Here is a 6,000-nt window from a genome sequence, read left to right as displayed (position 1 = left end):
AAGGAAGTTGGGCAGTAAATGTGTGAAATACAGAATCTGTAATTTAAGCCTTAAAAATAGGGTATTTGGATCATCCAAACTTCTTGGTAACAATGCATGTTACATGCATGTAACGTGTGGCAACAATGCGTGCAAGGTTTACATGTCTGTGTCACGTGTGACAAGGATGACGTGAAGATTGGAAGAAAGAAGCAGCGATACACAGCTGGGGGAACAAATTCTCTGAAGATATTTCTGAGAAGTTAAAATTTCACATTGTAGCAACCTTTACAAAATAAGATTAAAGGGGGAAAGTTATGACCAATGCCCTAACAGGGGAGAAAGAGTAGAATATGGGTTTCTTTAAGTCAATGAATTCAAAATTGAATATTAAAAATCAAAGAAAGAACAAAGATCAGTTGGGGCCATTAGAAAGCAAACATCAAGTTATTGTATTTTTAACCCAAGTATATCAATAATCTCATTAACTATAAATGACCTAAGTCTGGAAAGACAGATACTGTCAAACTATGGAAAACATCAAGCCCACAAATGTCTTCTATAGGAAACCCCATTTCTTACTTAAAAAAAAAAATAATAAAAACCTCCAGAGAAGTTAAAGGATAGACAGAAGGAAGGTGTGCCTGAAAAGCAGTAATTGTAAGAAACCTGATGGAGCCGCTCTGTATGTACTTCATTGTCAGGTGGAAGGGTTTTAAGATGATGCTTTTCACCAAAGACAAAAGAAACATTTCACAACTGAGCGGTCAACTGTCCCCGAAGACGGGACAATCCCACCAGAGTACACAGTAGTCAGTGGGTGTCTGTGGGGATTGTTTCCAGTGTCTCCCAGTGACACAGAAGTCTGTGGCTGCTCAAAGACCCTTGTAGAATACAAACTATACTTATGCCTGTGTGCTTTAGATTACCTCTAGGAATGACACAATTAAGATGATTTTCAACAATCACAAGTAAACAATCTTGCCTGTTCAAGTGAAGATATTGTTTCTCAGATATTTTTAACTTGTGGTTGGGCAAGTGCACAGATGCGTGACCCATAGATTCAGAGGGTTGTTTACCTGAAATCAGAACTTTAAAAAGAGACCAACAAGGAGCTGAGGCCATGACTCTGCGGTAGAGTGCTTCTGGCATGGGTGGAGCCCTGTGTGCAATCTCCAGTCCTGGGAAGGGGAGAGCAAAATGAAAACTTTTCATAAATGAAAAACTGTGACACATGCTCAGAAATTTACAGGAAACTGGGAGCAATATAAAGGTGCTGACCTCACCTGACTTAATAAACACTTATAACTTCATACTGACTTTATGTGAATTTCACACCAGTAGTCACTAGGATGACAATTGTATTGGTCATAAAACAATCCGTAATATATTCGATCTATTTAACAGAAACAGTTCTTATAATGTTTCATTAATAAATAATGAATAGACAATAAATAAATAATGAATAAAGGAATACATTAGAATTCAGAAATCAAAACTATGTATCTGGAAAAGGTCTAACTATTTAGACATTGGAAGGCTAGAGAGGTGGATCTGTGGTTAAGATCACTGGCTGCTCATTCAAAAGAGCCAGGTTACATTATGGCACCTATATGCATGGATCACAACCATCCGCAACTCCATTTCCAGGAAATACAGCATTCTCTCCTGTCTCCATGGGCACAAAGCATGCATATGGTACACAGACATACATGCAGACAAAACAACCATACACATGAATAAAAATTACCCTTTGAATAAATAAATAAATTTTTAGAAATTAAAAAAGAACACTTTAGGTTGTGGGTCAAACAAGAAGAAGGAAATTAATGAATATTTAGAACTGAAAGATATTAAGGACATAGTATATCAAAATATGTGGGAGTCAACTAAAATAGTACTCTGGGAATTTTTTATAGTTTTAAATGTTTATTTGAGAAAAGAAAAATGGGAAAAGACCCTAAAATCTATAGCTCAAACTTTCATATTAAGAAGCTGCCAGGGGAAGGGAGGTTAACGACAGAAGAAACAAACTTTAACCAACATAGAGTAAATCCATTGCAGTCTGTTACATTTAGCTTTATAACTAAAATCACTAGACAAGGGAAGAAGGCACAGGCCTGTAAAACCTACAGAAATCAGTCTCTGGGATAATATTCCTCCTTTTTAAGGAACATATTTTATACATTGACAATTTCATACATATAGACACTGTATCTTGATTCTATACACCTCAATTTTCTCAGGACACACTTGTAGTTCTTGCTACCCCACCTTAAGCTCCAGGAAGACCAAGCTAACAGCCCTGCCCAGGTTCCCTCAAATCCGAAGATGAAACACACACACACACACACACACACACACACACACACACACACACACACACACACTAGCTTATTTTTGATATATTTAGCTCAATGTCTGGATTCTTCTAAACCTTCCTCTGCTATCACGCCTTGCTTTTCAATCCCAGCTCAGCACCCTAAATCTGCCCTCAGCTTACGTTGCTCAGTTACCTTTAGTCAAGATCTCACATGGCTAATGATTCTTTCTCCCTCCAAAGCATGTTGAAATCTTTTTCTCTCCTCCTTTGTCTCTGCTAGCCTATATGTGGGAAAACTGGAAGGTACCATAAGGCACACATATGTGGTAGTCATACAGGCAAGCAGACAAAAATTCATACAAATATAATAAAAATTAAAAATAAAATTATCTTTTTTTGTTTTTTTGTTTTTCAAGACAGGGTTTCTCTGTATATCCATGGTTGTCTGTAAACCAGGCTGGCCTCAAACTTACAGAGATCTGCTTGCCTCTATATCCAGAGTGCTGGGATTAAAGGTTTGTGCCACCACCACCTGGCAAAGTTTCTCTGACCAAGGTTGAAAACAGCTCTAGTTTATAGGAATAACTGTGTGTGTGTGTGTGTGAGAGAGAGAGGGGGGGGGGAGGGAGAGGGAGAGGGAGGGTGACAGGGAGAGAAGGAGAGACGGGGTGAGAGGGAGAGGGAGAGAATAAGTGAAAGGGAGGGGAGAGAGAGATGGGGGTCAGTTACTTTACTTTGACAACATATCCATTTAATAATAGTAGTAGGTTTTTTGTTTGTTTTTGGTTTTGTTTGTTTGTTTGTTTGTTTTTTGCTTAGGGTCTATGACCCTCCCAGCTATGGACTTTAGAACATATTTACAGTGTAGGCATGAATTTCCTCCTGTAGAGTGATCAAGTCAGCTCAGTCAGTCAACAGGGACTTGAGAGAGGGGGTGAGGATTAAAAAGAAAAAGAACATAGACAACATTATAGTATGACCCCAGCAAATACTGACAAGGGTTTATTTAGTCCAGTTGGCTTTTATACCATTCTAGGTACATGCAAAGAATAGGGTCAGTTCTGGGTCAAAAACAAAGTATTTAAGGAACAAAGAAGGCATAAGCAAAGGTCCCATGGTTACTATATTCAAGGTCTTAACAAGACGCTCAAGATACAAAGAACACATTCCTCAGCAGCATTTGTCTTGAGCCTTGTACTAGCCCAATGTCAAATTCTTGCCTGAGCCTACTTCCTTGCCCTAGCCCCATGTCAAATTTTTGCCAATTTCCTAGAAGCAGCCCCAAGAGCTCTCCACATCCCTCCTTTTTTGTTTCATAAACAAGGCTTGTCCGTCTTAGGTTGTTCTGACAAGAATGCCTTACTGACCCATCATTGAAATTGCACTATCCAAAGCAATACATTTCTGTCTTAGGTTGGTAAGGGTCTGTGCAGAATCTTACCTGTCATTGACTGCTAGCCTGTTCAATTAATGGTTCTGTCTGGGGATCCATTTTAAGTTTCAAGCTATGTATTTTGGCTGCTAACATGGTGATGTTGTTAAAGGCAAATTTTATCAAAATAGACAGGAATAAAAGTATTCCCAGGAAAAGAAAGGCCAACATAATAAAACTATGTAAGCCCTTGTTGAAGCTCGGTCAAGACAGAAATACTGACCTTAAGCCATGAATAATTTTATCAGCAGTATCTGCAGCATCAAAACTCAGTGGAGCAGCATTCTTTAAATTCATAATCTTGGTATACAAAAATATCCAGAGAGGTGTTAGAATTATGCCAAACACCCTGCAAGTGTCTTTGAATTTTGTCCCAATTATGACTATCATTGCAAAATTTAGAAATGACACAAATCCAATGATATTTAGCGTGACACTTGAAATGGCTTCTTACTCTTAAACTCTGAACTTCTACTTCTTACTCTTAATTCTTACTCTTAAACTCTCCAGTAATTTGAATAATATTATGAAGAGCATCAATTTGTTGTTCCAAATACCTATCTAAATCTTCTTGAATACTAAGAGTATTAGTAACTTTTTTTGCTAAATGATTAACAAAAGTGGCTATCTTAACTTCTTGCATCACAGAAATTGCAGAAACAGTAGTGTTGCAGGAAATATTAAAAATAAGCCTTCCAACTCTCCATGAGGCTGGACCACACTCTCGCACCCCTGCCAGCCTGCCAACTATCTGTCCACATGGGATCACAGGGCTTCCACGGGGCCATCTCTCTGGTGCACGAGGGTGGGGGAGGGGGGCTCCTAGTTCGTCTCACTACCATGCAATGCCCATGCACCCCACAGTCAACCATCTTAACACCTAATTACCAGATAGAATCAAGACTCTTAAAGCTTAATTAACAATCAGATTTATATATCAAAAAAATCACAATTTACAAGATGTCAATACAGTCATTTCAGAGCCAATTGATAATGATAAAAGCATTATCCCAATATTTCTAACCTTGTAAAATCATAGCTACTTGTGGCTGTTTAAAACCACAAGGAACTTCTTCCTGTCCGTCTGCCTCTATCTTGGTTTCCCCTACTCTGAGACACTCTCTATCTCTGTAACTCTTAGCTTTTCCTTCCTTTTCCTTGTCCAATCACAGGCCTCCCACTGCCCTCATGTGATTGGACACAGAAAATCCTGAAACACAATGGTGCTAGCTATTAATGTCATCAAAGATGCTATACCAGCAATAATCAAGCCCACTACCCTCTTGCTTCTGTTTAAAGCCTGACTCACTTCTCCCAAATTTGTAAGCCTTTTTCAGAATACCAAGGTCCTGTCATGGTCATAGGCAATAGAACAAAAGCTGGCTGATAGACCACCATAAAAGACATGCCAGGTTTAAACACACTAACACAATTAGAAAGTTTATAATCAATACAACTTACATTAAATACCATAGAAGAAACAAAAATAATTTTAACATAGCCAATTAATAAAAAATTAGGAGCCTTAACACATGAACTAACACTTGCTTGAAATCCAGATCCTATCCCAATTTTGCCTATTGTTAACACAATTTCAGCGAGAGCTGCAGCTCCAAATATGCTACATGAAATATGAAAATGACTTGAACATAGTGGAGCATGTGTCCTTATTGCATGCTGGGGAATCCTCTGGGTATATGCCCAGGAGTGGTACAGCTGGGTCCTCCAATAGTATCATACCCAGTTTTCTGAGGAACCACCAGACTGATTTCCAGAGCAGTCAGCTTGCAATCCCACCAGCAGTGGAGGAGTGTTCTTCTTTCTCCACATCCTCGCTAACACCTGCTGTCTCCTGAGTTTTTTATCTTAGCCATTCTAACCAGTGTGAGGTGGAATTTCAGGGTTGTTTTGATTTGCATTTCCCTGATGACTAAGGATGTTGAACATTTCTTTAGGCGCTTCTCAGCCATTCGGTATTCCTCAGGTGAAAATTCTTTGTTTAGCTCTGTACCCCCATTTTTAATAGGGTTATTTGGTTCTCTGGAGTCTACTTTCTTGAATTCTTTGTATATCTTGGATATTAGCCCTTTGTTGGATGTACGGTTGGTAAAGATAATTTCCCAATTTGTTGATTGCCATTTTGTCCTTTTGACAGTGTCCTTTGCCTTACAGAAACTTAGTAATTTTATGAGGTCCCATTTGTCAATTCTTGATCTTAGAGCTATTGGTATTCTGTTCAGGAAAATTTCCCCTGTGCCTATGTGCT

Source organism: Apodemus sylvaticus, chromosome 16 (genome assembly GCF_947179515.1).
Source record: "Apodemus sylvaticus chromosome 16, mApoSyl1.1, whole genome shotgun sequence".
In the NCBI taxonomy this organism is placed as follows: Eukaryota; Metazoa; Chordata; class Mammalia; order Rodentia; family Muridae; genus Apodemus; species Apodemus sylvaticus.
This window is presented reverse-complemented; position numbering follows the sequence as displayed.